The sequence below is a fragment of the Mandrillus leucophaeus genome, unplaced genomic scaffold, assembly GCF_000951045.1.
Source record: "Mandrillus leucophaeus isolate KB7577 unplaced genomic scaffold, Mleu.le_1.0 Scaffold117, whole genome shotgun sequence".
NCBI lineage: Eukaryota > Metazoa > Chordata > Mammalia > Primates > Cercopithecidae > Mandrillus > Mandrillus leucophaeus.
Window position 1 is genome coordinate 3,588,043 of NW_012099987.1, and position 19,798 is coordinate 3,607,840.

Consider the following 19,798-nt stretch of genomic DNA (forward strand, 5'->3'; position numbering starts at 1 on the left):
CCTACAATAAGATTTGCTATAAATCTTCCTTCACTGAACCTCCCAATCACAATACTGGATTCTGATTGCCTGGTGAGTTTTTCCTGCCCACTGCACAGACAAAACCAATTCACTGAGACCATGGCAGAGCAGTAAAGAATTTAACTGATGAAGAGTTATCACTTAAATCAATCTCCTTGAAGGTTCAGAGGTTAGGGTTTTTATGGACATTTTGGTGGGCAGGGGGCTAGAGAATGGGTGCTGCTGATGGGTTGGGGATGAAATCACAGGGGTGTGGAAAACAGTCCTCATGCTCTGAGTCCCCTCTGGGTGGGGCCGCAGGAGCAGCTGAGTCATGAGTTAAGAGTCCTGAAGAAGGAACAGATTCAAGGTGTACTTGGGAGATAGAATCTACAAGATTTGGTGACTATTTGAATATAGGAGGAAGAGGAAGTGAGAAAGGAGGAATCGGGTTAAAAAGTAGGGAGGAGGAGTAGTAGTTCACTTTTCTTTTCTTTTTTTTTTTTTTTGGAGACAGAGTCTCCCTGTGTCACCCAGGCGGCTGGAGCGCAGTGGCGCAATCTTGACTTACTGCAACCTCTACCTCCCAGATTCAAGCGATTCTCTTTCAAGCAATTCTCCTGCCTCAGCCTCCTGGGTAGCTGGGATTACAGGTGCCCACCACCACACACAGCTAATTTTTGTACTTTTAGTAGAGACATGTTGGTCAGGCTGGTCTGGAACTCCTGACCGCAGGTGATCCACCTGCCTCGGCCTCCCAAAGTGCTGGGATTACAGGCGGGAGTCACTGTTCCTGGCCCCAGTAGTTCACTTTTCAAAGACATTTGAGATACCTGTGGGCATGGATGAGGAAAGGTCTGTCTAGGAAGTTAAGAATACAAACAATGAGCTCAGGTGAGAAGGGGCTGGAGTGTCCCTTCTCCCACCCCAATTTTAAGAACTCTGGAAAACACCAGTATTTTAGAGGTAAGTTATAACAACAATTCTTGAAGGAAACCGAGTAGAATGAATTGAGAGAAGGAAAACCTGGATAGTGTCATAGAAAATAAGTGATAATGCCCAATAGCGTCAAATGACTAAAGCTTGAGTTAGATGAGTCCGAAAATACCTCCAATCAGTTTGGCAACAAGGACACTTAGGACAACGAGACATTTTCAATGGGAGCGGAAGCTGCAGTGTGGAGTGAACAAGATGAGCAAGTAGAGACAGAGTGTAGATTATCTTTTTCAAGAAACTTGGCTGTGAACGGAATAAGTGAGATGGTATGACTGAGTGGGATGTGAGGAGATTTGAGCACGTATATAGCTGAGAGGAATGAGGGAGGGTTGAAGGGACAGGAGCGTACACGCCCTCCTGCACTCGCCATATTGCCAGCTTCTCCCCACGTGACCTGAACTCAGTGGGCGCAGCCGGGCCTCTCGGAAACTACAACCCCCAGAAGGCCCCGCGGCGTTGCGGGGCGGAGCCGAGGCCTGGCGCGCGCCCCAGCGGCGCGAGCGGAAGAGATAGAGCTTCGCGGAGACGGCGGAAGCGGAGAGCGACAGCGCGCGGGTAACAACCATCCCCAGATCCCCTCCCTGAGTACCCCAAGCTAGGACTTTTAATCTCCGCTTCTCCCTTCACAGCCCGGGACAAGACTTCCATTCCTTCGTTTGTTGCTGGTATTTTTTTTCCCCCTTGTGACGCGAGGGGCCGCCCCCCGCCTGGGGCGGAGGTTACTGGGAAGCTCCCGCCTTCCGACCCCTGCGGGCCCGCGGTTGAGAGGCACCCTCTTGGGGCTGTTTTGCCTTCACCAGGGCTCGTGCTTGCTTTGGGCGCTCGCCCCAAATGCTCCTGGCAGAGAGGACGTGCTTTTTCTGGGTTTCAGCAGGCATTGAGCGGGGTCCCTGGCGACCCCGTCGGGGCGGCGGGGGCGTGGGCTGCCGAGGCTGCCCCCGAGACGACCCCGGGGCTGCTGGCGGTTTCCGGGCTTCGCTTCGAGCCTCGCATTTGAGTCTTCTCCGCTGCCCGGGAGCCCCGGGCTACGGGCTGGGAGTGAGCAATCTATAAAGGAGCAGGTACTTCCTGCTTTTTCTTGGCAGGCCTTCGAAAAATCCCAAGTCCGGTCTTTAAAGTTTGTCCGTGCAGCCGCCTCTCGGTTGTTTACGGGAAGGAGCACAGGATTTGGAGTCTGATATCCTGGGAGAAGTCTCAGTCCGACCACTTGGCTGGACCTGTGATCTATTGTACAGCAGTCTGTTTACGCCAGCCTCAGTTTCCTTGTCTGAAAAATGGGGATAATGTTCTTTCCCCTGCTGCCTTCCAGGGTTGTGGGCTTCAGCAGAAGTGATATTCCTTCAAAAGCTTTGAACTCTAAAGCATGTTTCGGGTATAACCTTGCCATCCCCCAGTCTCCAGTCTAGGTCAGTTGAGTTTTAAAACCAGGTTCATGTCTATACGAAGATCAAATTAGTTAAGAAATAGGGGGAAAGTGTCTTTGGAAACGAATCTGAACCATGCAAATGTTTTTATGCCAGGTTCCTCGTGAAGAGGTGACCTTAGGGTGTTACCACCTGTGGAGTCAATTTAAAACTTCATCTGGATTTTAAGGCCCACCAGAATTTAAACTCTTCCTCAGCACACACAACTGTCTGTCTCTTGCTGTTATAACCTCCCTTCAGTATCACACAGGTGGAAGCATAAAGCAGTAAACGTTCCTCAGATAGGGTGGTGCTACAACTAATACCTGTCCCCAGCAGGTCTTGTGTCTTGTGTCACAGTTGAAATTCAGAATATAAATAGACAAATATTCCATCTGTTTCATTTTTTTTTGACATTAAGCTTTGAGACTAAGCAAGTTGCTTATTGTCTTATTTTTTCCCCTTGTACAGAATGGTAATTCTGCAATCAATTTTTTTTTTTGGTAGAATCAGGATTTCCCTATGTTGTCCAGGCTGGTCTAATTCCTGGGCTCAAATGATCCTCCCACCTCGGCCTCCCAAAGTGTTGGTATTACAGGCGTTTGCCACTGTGCCCACTGTGCCCGACCTCTGCAATTAAGTTTTAAAGGGGTGTAAGAGTGTAGTTAGATACTTTTAGCCTGTGTTTATTCTGAATTTATTGATTGAAGAATACTTGAAAATGGTCCAAAAAACGAGAGGATGACAGTAAGTTGCATTAGCTTAGTGTACAAACTCGAGCAAATTTGAATTCAAATCCTAGTGCTGTGTCTTACTGCAGGTTGGAGTATCCTTATCTGAAACGCTTGGGACCAGAGTGTTCCAAATTTCGGATTTTGGAATATTTGCATATACATAGATCTCTTTGGGATGGGACCCCAATCTAAACATGAAAGTCATTTAGGTTTTATATATACCTTATATATGTAGCCTGAAGGTAATTTTTTATAGTATTTTTAATAATTTAATAATTTGTGTCCAGACGCTGTGCCTCACGCCTGTAATCCTAGCACTTTGGGAGGCTGAGGCAGGCAGATTGCCTGAGCTCAGGAGTTCAAGACCAGACTGGGCAACAAAGCGAAACTCCACCTCTATTAAAAATGCAAAAAATTAACCAGGTGTAGTGGTGCACGCCTGTAGTCCCAGCTACTCTGGAGGCTGAGGCACGAGAATCGCTTGAGTCCCGGAGGTGGAGGTTGCAGTGAGCGGAGATTGCGCCTTTGCACTCCGGCCTGGCCCATAGAGTGAGACCCTGCTGGGCATGGCACTAAGTTTGGATTGCATTTTGACTAAGACCTATCACATAAGGTCATGTGTGGAATTTTCCACTGGTGGTGTCAAAAAGTTCTTGGGGCTGAGCGCGGTGGCTCACGCCTGTAATCCTGGCACTTTGGGAGGCCGAGGCGGGCAGATCACGAGGTCAAAAGATGGAGACTATCCTGGCCAACATGATGAAACCCCTTCTCTACTAAACTACAAAAAACTTAGCCGGGCGTGGTGGCGTGTGCCTGTAATCCCAGCTCCTCAGGAGGCTAAGGTATGGGAATGGCTTGAACCCGGGAGGCAGAGGTTGCAGTGAGCCGAGATGGCACCACTGCGCTCCAGCGTGGCGACAGAGCAAGACTCCCGTCTCAAAAAAAAAAAAAAGTTTTTAAGCATTCTGGATTTCGGATTTTCGGATTAGGGATTCTCAACCTGTAGTTTTTGATTTTGGGCCAATTAGTTGACTTCTCTGAGCCTGTTTCCTAATCTCTAAAATGGAGGTAAATAACATTGTGTCACAAGGTGTCTACAAAGATGAAATGAGATGTGACCATAAATGGCTTAGTAGTGCTGGGTACAAATAAAGTTCTCATTATTTTGTTGCTATTGTTGATGATTATGATAATAGTGATGATAATTTTAGGTATTTTCCTGAAATTCCGTTTATCTGTAAAATGAGGATAGTCATCCTTAATTCACAAACTTTACAAAATACTCTAAATAGAAGTTCTCAGATTGCAGTTTTTTAGCAATTGCATTTTATATAAAAATTGTATTAGATTTTTTTCAATTTTAGAGGTTCCTAAAATGCTGTTGTGCAGAGTTATTGGGCTTTGCTGTGTTTCTGTTTTTCCAGAGATTCCATATGTTGATTTGTACCTTGTTTGTTGAAATTGAACTGGTGCTTCATTTACAACCTGTGGTAAGAATGCACTTCTGTACATTGTAGCTTGTGGCAGAACAATTATCTATCTTTATGACTCAGATATTGACTACGATAGACGTTTATGGAACAATTTTTTCTTCCTGCCTTATTTTTATTTTTTTTAAGCCAGACTATTTGACTTTAAAATTTAAGCCTTTTGGGTAGGGTTTGGGAGACTTGGTGACCTTCATTTTTTCAAGATGGCATTTCTTAGTGACTGATGCTAATGATGGCATTGGTATGTGTGTATCTGCAGGGAGTGAGAGTTGAGAAAAACCAAGGAGGAAAGCCTTATAGAGAAAAATGGTTTGTTGGTCAAGGCAAAGTCTTGGAGTTTAGAATTGAAGTATGTATTTTTTACTTCCTTCAAGTGCCATATTGACTACCAGATATCTGCAGATTCAGATGCTTACGAAATGTTTCCTTTACTCTCTTTTTTTGATGTGGTATGCCTGTGCTATGTTTTGCCAGCTTCTTTCTACCTTTAGTTACGAATCAGCAAGAAAACTATTTTTTCACACCAGACTTGTATACAAAGCTATGACAATAGAAAGTCACTTCCATTAAAATCTACTTTGTATGCTATGTGTTATTTTTTTCTTTATGTTTTAATCTTAAACACTTTTTGCTGGGGCGTAATAGCTCATTCCTGTAATTCCAGCACTTTGAGATCCTTTGAGGTAGGCTCATTTGAGGCCAGGAGTTCGAGACCAACCTGGGCAACAAAGCGAGACTTCATCTCTATAAAAAAGTTAGCAACAACAACAAAAATCATTTCAACACTTTTGTTCCTTGACTGTTTTTTGCTTAAAAGGAATTTTTGGAAAGTGTACTAATTCTCAGCTATAGTGTGTGAGTATGCATAGTGGATGCTCAGTAATGAGTGTGCTGACTAGTTCTGAATAGGAACATTTTGTTGATTGTCCTAGGTCACTGAGGTGCTCTGGAGAGGCCATGTAGCATTGTGGCAGTAACCTATGCTTTGGAGTCAAGACAGACCAAGGTCTGAATCCAGGTTCACTAGATGTAACTTTGGTTCATATGATCATTCTGAATTGAGTTTCTCATCATCTGTAAGACAGATTAGACTAACCCTGCATGGTTGAAAAGATTAAAGATTATTTGAATGAGGCACATATTAGTCAGGTTTAGTATAATATTAGAGATTGGAGTGGTGTTGTTATTACTATTTTTAGTTTGTATTATTTTTTCTGAAAGTATGGATTTTGTTGATACATCTATATTCATTCCCCTAATGCTTCAATGATCAGTATGTTTCTTAGCCAAGGTTAAGGTTGTTGACTGTGACCATGGAACCTAGAAACACACAGCAAAGCTAATTGGCCAGCATGGAGTTTGAGTCTGTGACCTTGTCCTCATTAGCTCCATAAGCTAACTATTCACAAATAATCTCACCAGAATGAAAGAAAAGGCTGGTATATTTTTTATTTGGCCCTCATGCAACTCATTAGACATAAGTAAATGAACTAGTGCCAGAAGCAAAAGTATAGATTTTTCATTAGCTTATGTAAATATATGATTAGTCCTCACACTGTGTATGAAACTTGTGACCTGTAGGATGATCTTTGACAACTCCACTAACCTAAGTTTATAATTTAGACATTTCTTTTAGTTGTTGAATTATATTTGTTGTAGACTTCTCACCTATAGGAGAAGTGAGAAGAAATGGAACTAGGCTATTCATGTCTTGAAAGAGTACCCTCCTTCTGTTGTGCTACCCACAAGAAAATGTGCTCTTAGCTAGTGCAGAAAACATTTAGAATTATCCAGTAATGAGCCCAGCAGGATGGATGAAGCTTGGGGAACTCCTAAGAGCTTATTGAATTACAGAGAAATTCCAGTTGTCAAAGCATTAGATAGAGGAAAAGTTATAGGGTGTTACTCAGCAGTAGTAAGCCTGCATTTGGAGAGAATTTTCTTTTCTCTTACTAAAACATGGACCAATTGCTTTGAGTTTTGGTGTCCATTTTTCACTGTCTCATGCTAGCCTTCTGTATAGTTTTTCGTTCTTCAAATTCACCCTTCAGTTTTATTAGTATTTGTTGTCCTTTTTTTTTTTTTTTTTTTAAAATGCCATATGTGGCTGGGTTGGGACTAGGGATAAAAACAGAAGAAGAGAAGCACTGTTGGAAAATAGATTCTAGTGTCTAGTATTGTGAGGTTTCCAAATAACATAGGTCAAACTGAACATGATGATACGGATTTCTGGGATAGGCAGATGGCTGACACTTCATGACCATTTAACCTGTGCAGAGTGAATAATGTGGGCAAAAGGTGTGTAGCACTCCTTAATATCATATTTGTCTCTTAGAAAAGAATCTGAATGTGTGTAGTGTTACTATTGGCTTGCAGTTGTGCTGTTTCAAGTTCTTTGCCATGGAATGCCAGAAGAATAGTAAAGAAAGAAGGGAAGCACTTGGATTTACATCCTGACTTCTCAAATTTTATGCCAGTAGTCCTGTTTCTGTTTTCTTATCTTTAAAATAGGGTTAATAAAACCAGCTCTGCTTGTTTATAAATATTAAAAGGAAAATTAAATGCAAGAATGTATTGAAAATGAGGTGGATAACGGGGAGAGACAGAAAGGCAGAATCCAAGAGAGGCGTTCAAAGACAGCTACACACATAGTCATAGAGACACATGCAATAGGCAGAGAGAGAGGAAGGTTAGTCAGAGACAGAGAAGTCAAAAACACTGAGCGGGACAGTCACCTAGGCAAAGTTAGAAAGCAGGGTAATCAGAGATGTAGAGAGAAGGGCAGAGTTAGAAATGAGGACAGACAGATACAGGGAGGGAGACAGAAAGAGTGAATGTCATGACCAAGATGGAGAGCTTTTTGAGTGTTTGTTATTTGAGAAGAACATGTAAATATAGTTGGCTAGGAAAGGGAAAATAAGCAGATACTAATAGTAAATCAAGTAACATACTTATGAAATTTTTATTACACTAGCATTTTTCCTTAAATACTAAATTTATTTTGCATATTCAGCATGCAAATATCAAGCCAATTTATGTATTACCTGTTAACTACTTAAATGACCTCTCAAGTGTAGTTTAAACACATTTTTTAAAAAATTAAGATTAATATTATTTTTTTCCCTCAAAAAAATCTAATATATGACTTACTATAGAAAACAGCAAATACGGTAAATTTAAAAGGACAACAGAAAACACTCATAATCTCACAATCTAAACATAACATATAACGAGGCCCACATTTTTCATTTTTTTTTTTCCAGTCTTCCTTTTCCTAGGCATTTACTAAAGCCCATCTACTTTCCTAAAGGACCCAAATGCTGTTTTTAAGTCCAAAATGATGCTATAACTATTTGTGGCAGAGTTAACACTTTATAATCCTATTTTGGCACTTAGATACTTTCATAAACTATTTGTGTACCCATTTTTTCCTCTCCCTAGATTGTAAACTTTTAACTACAGACTATATGTTATTCATCTTTGTGTCTTAGGAATCTAGCAAAGTAAGTTACATATCATTGTTAAGCCTCCTAAGTAGAAACTGTCTTATTTAAACAGGTCTGCCAAATTGCACATTGGATTGGACCTTCCTTAAAGTTGAGAAAAACTTGATTTTAGGGGTGGTGTGTGTGTGTGTGTAATGTAAAGCTACCGAGCTGGGAAAGGGCACTTTTTTTCTCATTACCTTTTGTTGTGTTTGTAACTAGCCATTCCAAAACATAATGGTGTAAAACAACCATTTTATTGTGCTATGGATCTGTTGGAATTCAGACAGGACAGTTTCTGCACAGATGGCTTGCTTAAGCCTTAGCTGGGAAGATTCAAAAGCTGGTGGTGACTTTATGGCTGGTACTTAGAACCTGGAGGCTTCTTCACTCACATGCCTGGTGATTGATGTTGGTTGTCCCTCAGAACACCTACCTACCGAGATAGGCTAATTTGAGCTTCTTTGCAGCATAGCGGCTGTTTTCTACGCGTGAGCATCTAGAGAGAACCAGGTGGAAACTGCATAACTTTTTGTGACCAAGCCGTAGAAGTTCTGTGGTATCACAAGCTTGCCAGATTCAAGGAGTGAGTGACAGTTACATGGGATCCGCTTCTCACAGGAGTGTCAGAGTCATACTGTGAGAAAAACATTTTGGGGGTGGGAGGTAGCAAGTAAAAAAATGAGTTAATAAAACATTATCACTTTTTAAATGTCAGTGAATAAATGTTCTATTGAAAGTAAGGGTTTTTCCCTACTGCTAATGGTGTTTAGTTAAAAAATTTGTACTAGTAAAAATTTCTAAACCTAAAACTATTTTAAATTATTTTCTTGGCTTTTAAGCTCTGAACAGGATCTTATTATTTCTTTTTAACTGAATTTGCAAGTTGGTCAGTTTTTTTTTTTTTTTTTTTTTGAGACGGAGTCTCGCTCTGTCGCCCAGGCTGGAGTGCAGTGGCCGGATCTCAGCTCACTGCAAGCTCCGCCTCCCGGGTTTACACCATTCTCCTGCCTCAGCCTTCTGAGTAGCTGGGACTACAGGCGCCCGCCACCTAGCCTGGCTAGTTTTTTGTATTTTTAGTAGAGACCAGGTTTCACCGTGTTAGCCAGGATGGTCTCGATCTCCTGACCTCATGATCCGTCCGTCTCGGCCTCCCAAAGTGCTGGGATTAGCAAGTTGGTCAGTTTTTATACTTGGGTCTTGCCTCACCCCCGTTTAATAAAACAAGTCTTGTTTTGTAAATGATATACATGTTCACTGCAGACAATTTAGAAAATCAGGAAAGAAACAAAATCAACTCATGATCTCACCTGTGAGATGTAATCAGTTTCAGGTTCATAATTTCTTTCTTTTTTTTTTTCTCTTTTTTCTTTTTTTATACCTGTAATCCCAGCACTTTGGGAGGCTGAGGTGAGTGGATCACTTTAGGCCAGGAGTTCGAGACCAGGCTGGCCAACATGGGGAAATCCTCTCTCTACTAAAAATACAAAAATTAGCTGGGCATGGTGGCGTTTGCCTGTAGTCCCAGCTACTCGAGTGGCTGAGGCACGAGAATCATATGAACTCAGGAGGTGGAGGTTGCAGTGAGTGGAGATCGCGTCGCTGCCCTCCAGCCTGGGTGACAGAGTGAGACTCTGTCTCAAAAAAAAAAAAAAAAAGGTAGACCGGGTGTGGTGGCTCACGCCTATAATCTCAACGCTTTGGGAGGCTGAGGCCGGCAGATTACTTGAGGTCAGGAGTTCGAGACTAGCCTGGCCAACATGGCAAAACCCCGTCTCCACTAAAAATACAAAAATTAGCTGGATGTGGCAACACGTGCCTGTAGTCCCAGCTGCTCGGGAGGCTGAGGCAGGAGAATCGTTTGAATCTGGGAGGCAGAGATTGTAGTGAGTTGAGGTTATGCCACTACACTCCGGCCTGGGCCACAGAGTAACACTCTGTCTCCAAAAAACAAACAAACAAAAACAGAAGAAAAAATACTAATGTGTTTAATTATGAAGTATTTTGCTTAGACCCTGGTTGGAATATTTTGTGACATATGGAACATTTACCATATTAACCTTTTCTAAATCTGAAAATTTCTGAATCTTGTCTGGTCCCACAAGTTTTGGATTAGGGATTTTGAACTGCAATTAAAAACCTAGTGTTAGGAAAAGATGAGTTTATTAACTTGTTTTGGTAGTTCTGAACTTTTTTATCACATGAATCTTCCCAGAACTTTTGTGCTTTCATTTCACATTTTCATTTCAGGAGAAGATCCAGAAGGAAAATAAATAGTAGATTTGTTTATATGATCAGTAATTCTCTCTCACCATCCCACATAACTGTTTCAAACTTGTGACCATCTCTCAATACGTTTAGAATTTCTAGTGACTTTTGTGCCTCTTGATCCTTGTGTGAGAAGCAGTGATTTAAATTAAGTACCGGAGTTGACAAGCCCCTGGAGCCATGTAGTTCTTTGTTTTTGCCTCTGGTATTGTCGCTGTGACATTGCTGTTCTTTCCCTTTTTGCCATAGTATTTCTTTTTTGTACTGTGTTTCTTGTTTGCTTCCTTGGGTATCCTGAAACTTTTCATTGCTTCTAACACTTTGGTGAGGGACAGTGCTTCAAGAACTAGGATAAGATCTTGGCTGCCAGTTTATTAACTTGCAATTTGCCCCCCTCAGTGGAGAGAAAACATTAAAATCAAGGTTGAGGAGTGTGTCTTTGACTTCATAATGTCATGTAGTTTTAACTTTTTGAGTTATTAGTACTGTCATAAATTCAGTATATGACCATATATTATAAAATATTCCAACCAGGGTCTAGGGCAGTACTTTGTAATTAAGCACATTAATAGTTCACATGTATTCATTATAGAGGATTTGGAAAATACAACCATATTTTCACCACCTGGAAGTAACTGTTACCGTTGGGGTTTATTACCCCATTCTATTTTCTGTGTGTCTATTACCGTAGTACACACACATACTTAAACTGGAATCTCTTGCTGTTATATATAAACTTTGTATCCTGCTTTAAAAAATATATAGTGGGTTGGGACAGTGGCTCAGTAATCCCAGCATTTTGTGGGGGGGCCGAAACGAGAAGATTGCTTGAACTCAGGAGTTTGAGATCAGCCGGGGTGACATAGTGAGACCCATCTCTACAAAAACAAAAATGTGGAATGTAGCACGAATTATATTACTGGGCAGTATTATTTATTTATTTCCGAGATGGAGTCTTGCTCTGTCGCCCAGAGCTGGAGTGCAGTGGTGCGATCTCGGCTTACTGCAACCTCTACCTCCTGGGTTCAAGCAATTCTTCTGCCTCAGCCTCTTGAGTAGCTGGGATTACAGGGGCGCACCACCATGCCTGGCTAATTTTTGTATTTTTAGTAGAGGTGGGGTTTCACCATGTTGGCCAGGCTGGTCTCAAATTCCTGACCTTGTGATCTGCCTGCCTTGGCCTCCCAAAGTGCTGGGATTATGGGTGTGAGCCACCGTGCCCAGCCGGGGCAGTAATCTTTAGATTTGTCTTCGTTTTGGATGGGAACCTGGGAGACTGGGATTCAAATTCTGGCTTTGTCCTTGCCGAACTGAAAACTAGGGCAAGTTATAGGATACCTCTGGGCTTCCATGTGTCAGCTGTCAGATTTCCAAAGTATTTGACACCACAGTCTTATGAAAGTTAACCCTCTGCTTAGAACATTATTCATACACAAAATAAGTCCTAGTCTGGTCTATCTTTGAGATCCTTCCAGTTCTACTACTGAATGATCTCTAAGTTGAGGAGTGCAAAATACAGCAGTATTTATGTCAGGTTATTTAGGCCTAATGGAACAGAAGGATCTTGAAGGAAATAAAAGAGTAACAAATTGACTGGAGGGGACAGAAGAAAACTCTGGAGGGAATGATGTGAAGTTGGGAGCAAGAATGAGTACAGTATGTGAACTGAATGAGACGAACAAGCGATCTTAACAGTATTCCACAAATAGAATGATTTTTACTGATGAGTAGTGAGGAGATATGATTTGTTAAGTTTGTTTGTGTATGGGGTAATGAAGGAGAATTAAGGGACAATATTGAAGGCTAGGCTGAAAAACTTAAATTTGATCCAGTAGGTGGCAGGACTTCTGTTGAGAGTCATACAATGAAAACCGTTTGACTAAGGCTGCCTTGGCAACTTTGTATGTTTGATAAACTTAAGTAGAGGGAGTTACTGAAGAGTACAGCATTTCAATTGTACTGTGGAGTAATGTGGAAATAGAAATAATGTAAACATAGAAAACATGATACCTCTTGTTTGTAAGATACGGGGTTAGAACTGGGAGTCAGAATACCACAGAATTTGAGCCTGACATATCAAGCATACTGTGTCATTGATAGTGGCATTGGGAAAGGATCTCGGATAGGTCTTGGAGAAAGATAACAAGTTCAATTTCTAATATATTCAGTTTTAGGCATTAGGTTATTTAAGTGGTAGTTTTAAAAGTCTGGTGCTTTAAAAATTTATTCACCTAGATGAATGCTGCCCCTTTTAAAGTAATGTTTTTGGGGACATGCATTTATTCTAGCAAATAAATGTTCTCTGGAATTTGTCTTTTGAAACTGCTTTTAAAACCTGTAGAGCCACATAAGAAAACCATTCTCGCTGGGCACAGTGGCTCACGCCTGTAATCCCAGCACTTTGGGAGCCTGAGGCAGGCGGATCATGAGGTCAGGAGATCGAGACCATCCTGACCAACATGGTGAAACCCTGTCTGTACTAAATATACAAAAATTAGCTGGGTGTGGTGGTGCGCGCCTGTGATCCCAGCTACTCGAGAGGCTGAGGCAGGAGAATCACTTGAACCCTGGAGGCGGAGGTTGCAGTGAGCTGAGATCGTGCCACTGCACTCCAGCCTGGGCAACAGAGTGAGACTCCGTCTCAAAAAAAAAAAAAAAAAGCCATTCTCATGACTTGATGGTCATATCCCTTGTCCTCAAAAGAATATGATCTTACTTGGTCATCTATTTACCATACATATTTCTAAGTAATAATTGGCAGTTTCTAAAAATTAATCTGCGGAAACATCAAATTTATTACTATGGAGGATATTTTAATGACTTGTGATTATTGGGGATGCTAAAAGTCTTAAGCTGTGATAGCATCTTATTTTGGTTATAGCTTTGTTGACAAATAATTTGCATACTATACAATTCACCCATTTTTTTGGTGGGGGGGACATGTGATAAATTTATATAATTTGTAAAGATCTAATAAGAGTAAATAGGGATATCCATCACTTTACACAGTTGTGTTTTGTTTTGTTAAAAACGTTTGAAATATGTAAATAGATTATTGTAAACTTTAGTGATCCTACTGATCTATCAAACACTAGGTTGTATTTCTTCTATCAAATTTTGTGTTTGTACCCATTAATCAACCTCTTTTTATCTTCCCCATCCACACTCCTTCTTGGCTTCTGGTACCCACCAGTCTACATTCTGTCTTCAAGACATGTGCTTTTCAGATCCCGTGTATAAGTGAGAACACATGATATTTGTCTTTCTGAACTTGGCTTGTTTTACTTAACATAATGACCTCTAGTTCCATTTATGTTGCTACAAATGACAGGATATCGTCCTTTAAAACATTTTTTGTTTTATTTTTAAATTATTTTTATCGGGGGCAACCTTCTGAGCCAGAATAGGTTCAGAGAGACTCCCAATTTCATTCTTCTTCATGGCTGAATAATACTCTACTGCGTATATATACCATTTTTTCTTCCTGCGCTTATCCATTGAGGGGCACTTAGGTTGATTTCATATTTTGGGTATTGTGAATAGTGCTGCAAAAAAATAACATGGAAGTGCAGATGTCTCTTTAATATATCGATTGCCTTTCTTTTGAATATATATCCAGTAGTGGAATTGCTGGATCATATGATGATTCTATTTTTCATTTTTTGAGGAACCTCCATACTGTTCCCCATAGTAGCTGTATTAATTTACATTCCTTCCAACAGTGTAGGAGAGTTCCCCTTTCTCCATATCCTCACCAACATCTGTTATGCCCTGCCTTTTTTATAAAAGCCATTTTAACTGGTGTGAGATTACATCTCATTGTGGTTTTGATTTGTATTTCTCTGATGAATAGTGATGTTGGACATTTTTTTCATGTACCTGTTGGCCATTTCAATGTCATCTTTTGAAACGTCTATTCAGATCGTTTGCCTGTTCTTAAATCAATCTGATTTATTTGTTCTTTTGCTGTTGAGTTGTTTGAACTCCTTATATATTCTCGTCATTAATCCTTTGCCAGATGGATAGTTTGCAAATATTTTCTCCATTCTGTGGGTTATCTCTTTACTTTGATTGTTTCCTTTGCTGTGCAGAAACTTTTTAGCTTGATTTGGTTCCATTTGTCTATTTTGCCTGGGTTGCATGTGCTTTTGAGGTCTTACACAAAAAATCTTTGCCTAGATCAATGTCCTGGAGCAACTCATCAATGTTTTCTTCTAACAATTTGATGGTTTCAGGCCTTACATTTAAGTCTTTAATCCGTTTTGATTTGATTTTTGTATTCAGTGAAACATAGGTCCTAGTTTCATTATTCTCAATATAGTTACCCAGTTTTTCCAGCACCATTTGTTGAAGAGACTGTGTTCTTTACCCATTTTATGTTCTTGGTGCCTTTGTCAAAAATAAATTGGCTTTAAATGTATGGATTTATATTTGGATTCTCTATTTTGTCCCATTGATCTGTGTGTCTGTTTTAATTTTAATACCATATTGATGTGGTTACCAGAGTTTTGTAGTATAATTTGAAGTCAGATAGTGTGATACCTCCAGTTTTCTTCTTTTTGCTCAGGATTGCTTTGGCTATTCAGGTTCTTTTGTGATTCTGTATAATTTTTGTATTTGTTCTTCTGTTTCTATGAAGAATATCGTTGGTATTTTGATAGAGATTGCATTGAATCTGTACATTCTTTGGATAGTATTGTGATTTTAACTGGGTTAATACCTCTAATTCGTGAGCATGGAATGTCTTTCCATTTTTGGTATCGACTTCAGTTTCTTTCATCAGTGTTTTATAATGTTTCTTGTATAGATCTGTCACTTCTTTGGTTAAACTGATTCTTTGTAGCTGTCGTAAATGGGATTGCTTCCTTGAATTCTCTTTCAGATTGTTTGCTATTGGCATATATAAATCTACTGATTTTTGTATGTTGATTTTTGTGTCCTACAACTTTACTGAATTTATCAGTTCTAAGAATTTTTTGGTGGAATCTTTAGATTTTTCTATATATAAATCATTTTGTCTGCAAAAAGGGGCAATTTGACTTCCTTTCCAATTTGGTGCCCTGTGTTTCTTTCTCTTGCCTTATTGCTCTGGCCAGAACTTCCAGCATTATGTTGAATAAAAGTGGTAAATGTGGGCATCCTTGTCTTGTTCCAGATTTTAGAGGAAAGGCTTTCAATTTTTCCCTGTTCAGTGTGATATTAGCTGTGGATTTGTCACATATAGCCTTTATTATTGGTATATTCCTTCTATACCCAATGTGCTGAGGGTTTTTATCATAAAGGGATATTAGATTTTATTGAATACTTATTCAGCATCTATTAAAGTGATCATAGGGTTTTTCGTTCTTGGTTCTGTTAATGTGTCATGTTTATTGATTTGCACATGTTGAACTATCTTTGCCTCCCTGGGATGAATCCCACTTGCTCATGGGGAATTATCTTTTTAGTGTGCCGTTGAATTTGGTCTTCTAGTATTTTTGCGTCTGTGTTCATTAGTGATACTGGCCCATAGTTTTCTTTTTTTGTTGTGTCCTTGACTGGTTTTGGAATCAGGGTAATGCTGGCCTTGTAGAATGAGTTGGGAAGTATTCCCTCTCCTTCAGTTTTTTGGAAGATTATGAGCAGAATTGGTATTCTTTGAATGTCTGGTGGAATTCACCAGTGAATCCATCAGGTCCTGGGCTTTTCTTTAATGGGAGACTTTTTATTACAGCCTCAATCTGGCTATTCCTTATCGGTTTGTTGAGTTTTTCTATTTCTTCATGGTTCAATCTTGATAGGTTGTATGTGTCCAGGAATTTGTCCAGGAATCTGTCCATTTTTTCCAGGTTTTCCAATTTGTTGGCATATAGATGTTAAAATAGTCTCTAATGATTCTTTGTGTTTATGGTCTCACTTGTTTTGTCTCCTTTTTCATTTCTGATTTTATTTGGGTCTTCACTTTTTTCTTAGTTTAGCTGAAGTTTTGTCGATTTTGTTTCTCTTTTCAAAAAAACAACTTTTTATTTTGTTGATTTTCTGTAGTCTAAATTCTATTTCTTTCTGCTCTTATCTTTATTATTTCTTTCCTTTTACTAATTTTGGTAAATTTAGGTTTGTTCTTTTTTAGTTCCTTGAGGCACGTTATTAGATTATTTGAAGTCTTTCTGCTTTTTTGATGTAGGCATTTATTGCTATAACTTCCCTCTTACTGCTGCTTTTGCTTTATTCTATAGATTGTAGTGTGTTATATTTTCATTTTTGTTGTTTCAAGAAATTTTTAAATTTCCTTGTAATTTCTTCATTGATCATTCAGGTGTTACTTAATTTCCATGTGTTTGTGTTTCCTGAACTTCCTCTTGTTACTGATTTTTAGTTTTGTTCCATTGTAGTCAGTTTTTGTTTCATTGTAGTTTTGTTTCATTGTAGTTCACATGCTTTCTGCTTTTTTGAATTTGTTCAGACTTGTTTTGTGGCCTAAGATATAGTCTGTCCTGCAGAACGTTCCATGTCCGGATGAAAAGCGTGTGTATTCTGTGCACTTGGATGTTCTAGAAATGTCAGGCTGATTTGTTCTAGTGTATAGTTTAACTCTGATGTTTCTTTGTTGATTTTTTTGTCTGGATGATCTGTCGTTTACTGAGAGTGGAGTGTTGAAGTCCCCTACTGTTACTGTATTGCAGTCTGCCTCTCCTTTAAGATCTATTAACATTTGCATTTTATACTTGGCAGCGCTCGTCTTTTTTCTCCTTTAATTGTGTATCTTCAAATAGCCTCTCAAGTTCACTGATTCTTTCCTTTGTGTGATCTTTCTGCTGTTGAGAGCCTCTAATGACTTTTTCAGTTCACAAATGTATTTCTGAGTTCCAAGATTTGATTTCTTGTACTATTTCAATCTCTTTGTTAAATTTCTCCAATCAATTTCTGAATTGCTTTTCTGTGTTATCTTGGTGATCGCCAAATTCCCTTAAAATGGCTATTTTGAATTCTTGGTTAGAGGGTTCCCAAATTGCTGTCTTGCTAGGGTCAGTTACTGGTTCCTTGATTTGCTGTTCGAAGAGGCCTTGGTTCCCTGTTTGCTGTTGTTTCTTGTGGATGTACATCTGTATCTTTACATTGAAGGATAGTTCTTTGTTCCAGTCTTTTCTTTCTGCCTTGTTTTCTGTTTTGCAAGTTCCCCTGTTTGGATCTACTTGTTTTGGTTTTTATTATATGTTTGCTTAGTGATTCTTTATAATATACCTCTTGATTTTCTTTTTCTTTTCTTTTTTTTTTCCTGCTAGATTGCTGCCTCTTTTTCGGCACCAGCTGGCACCTTAAGCCCAGGTTTGCCTCGGTTCTAGTAACTAGTCAGTATGCTGCCCCTCCTGCATGGGGGCGTCCCACAGGAGATATTCCAGTAGTGTGGGAAGACTGGCTATGGGTTCATGCCCAGGTGACTTGTGGAATGAACCTCCTACAGTGTGGTGCTGCTGAACAGCTGTTTTGATTTGGAGTCACAGAGCAGAGTTTCTAGGGCTGGGAATAGTAGTCCTCCCTCCCCTCTTTGTCTCTGGCTGTCCTCAGGGATACTTCTTCCTTTACATACTCCCAACACTTCCTGTAATTTGAGGCAGGGACAGGTCTCCTGCCAGAGATCCTAAGGTGGTGGGAAGCTGGTTGTCCATCTGATTCTCTTTTTCCAGTATAGTGATTGTGAGTCGTGGGGGAAGTTTTCTGCATTATTGGTGTTGAGCTGGTTGGGGAAAAGGGCATCATGGTTATGGAAGTTCGGTTTTTGTTTCCTGCTTAGGTTTTCTCACTTCTCCATGGCCCTGAAACTGTCTCCTCCTCATTTTGAATTCTGGGACATTGCTGGTGATAATCTCAGCACTTTGTTTTTTGTTTTCTGTGGGGCAGTTGAATGAAGCCAGCTTGCTTCTATGCTGCCATTTTGGAACTGGAAGAATATGTGATAGTACTTTGGAAGAAGGTCTAGTGTGTGCTGGTTAAGAGGATGGGTTCTGGGGACCTAGGTTTGAATGATCTCTTTAGTACATTGTGTCTTGAGCAATTTATTTAATTTGTCTGGGCCTCATTTCCTCATTTGTATAATGGAGATGGTGATAAAACTTTACTTTGTAGGATTGTTGTGAGGATTGGCTCTGAGAACAATGACTGGCAAATACTAGGAGCTCAGTAAATATTAGCTATTTATTACCACCACAACTACTATTATTGTTTCTACCACCACTTTGTCTGTTTATCTATTTTGTTTTAAAAATTAGTTATATTCCTATATAATTATGTCACATACTAGTGGAATGATAGGCAGCTGAATATAAAATTGGAGCTCAATAGATGAGACATAGAGATGTTTTTTTAAGAATGTTTGGCCTAAACCTTAGAGAAGAGCAGAAAAGACTAAGGATGAAGAATTAGGGAATACCCATAGTAAGGGTGCAGGAGGCAGAAAAGGAGCCAGTAAAAGAGTAGAGAGAGATTGTTTAGAGAAAGAAGGAAGGCCGGGCGCGGTGGCTCAAGCCTGTAATCCCAGCACTTTGGGAGGCTGAGACGGGCAGATCACGAGGTCAGGAGATCGAGACCATCCTGGCTAACACGGTGAAACCCCTTCTCTACTAAGAAATACAAAAAACTAGCCGGGTGAGGTGGCGGGCGCCTGTAGTCCCAGCTACACAGGAGGCTGAGGCAGGAGAATGGCGTGAACCCGGGAGGCGGAGCTTGCAGTGAGCTGAGATCCGGCCACTGCACTCCAGCCCTCCAGCCCGGGCAACAGAGCGAGACTCTGTCTCAAAAAAAAAAAAAAAGAAAGAAGGAAAATAAGGCATATATATTCGTGTAGAGGTTATATGAATTGGAATTAGATTTCGTTGCAACCAAGTACCAGAGACTTAAATGTGATAGAAGTTCATGTCTGTCGAGTTAGAAATTCCAGAAGTAGTCAGTTTAGGACTCATGTGGTTTGCCATGGTGTCACATTTCCCCACTGTGCTCGGATTCTGTTATTTTCCAAAGACACTTTATGGTCTAAGAGAGCTACTAACTTCAGCTATTTCACCTACATTGTAGTCATCAGAAGGAGAAAGAGAAGAACACATCTCACTTCCTTTAAGGATACTTCCTGGAAGTTATATATTACAGGTTGAGTATCCCTTATCCAATATGCTTAGATCCAGAGAATGGTTTCACATTGTTTTCACATTTTGGAATGTTTGCATTACTCTGTGGATATCAAGCAGACCTTGTCGATACTTTCAACCATATTGTTATACTACAGAGCAGAGAATAAGCAAAAAAAAAAAAAAAAAAAGAAGGAAAATAAGGCATATATATTCGTGTAGAGGTTATAAGTTTTCTGCATTATTGGTGTTGAGCTGGTTGGGGAAAAGGGCATCATGGTTATGGAAGTTCGGTTTTTGTTTCCTGCTTAGGTTTTCTCACTT

The 19,798-nt window shown here is 40.1% G+C and overlaps 1 protein-coding gene across 2 annotated transcripts in view; it reads left to right on the forward strand.

Annotated features, from left to right (window-relative positions):
* The first annotated feature begins 1,468 nt into the window (after positions 1 to 1,468).
* Positions 1,469 to 19,798, forward strand: part of R3HCC1L (R3H domain and coiled-coil containing 1-like) — a 105,743-nt gene continuing 87,413 nt past the window's right edge. Inside the window, exon 1 of one of the 2 annotated variants that reach the window (XM_012000664.1) lies at positions 1,469 to 1,551. The gene's annotated coding sequence lies outside the window, so the exon portion shown is untranslated. The remainder of the gene's footprint in view (positions 1,552 to 19,798) is intronic. The other variant, XM_012000657.1, reaches the window with a different exon arrangement.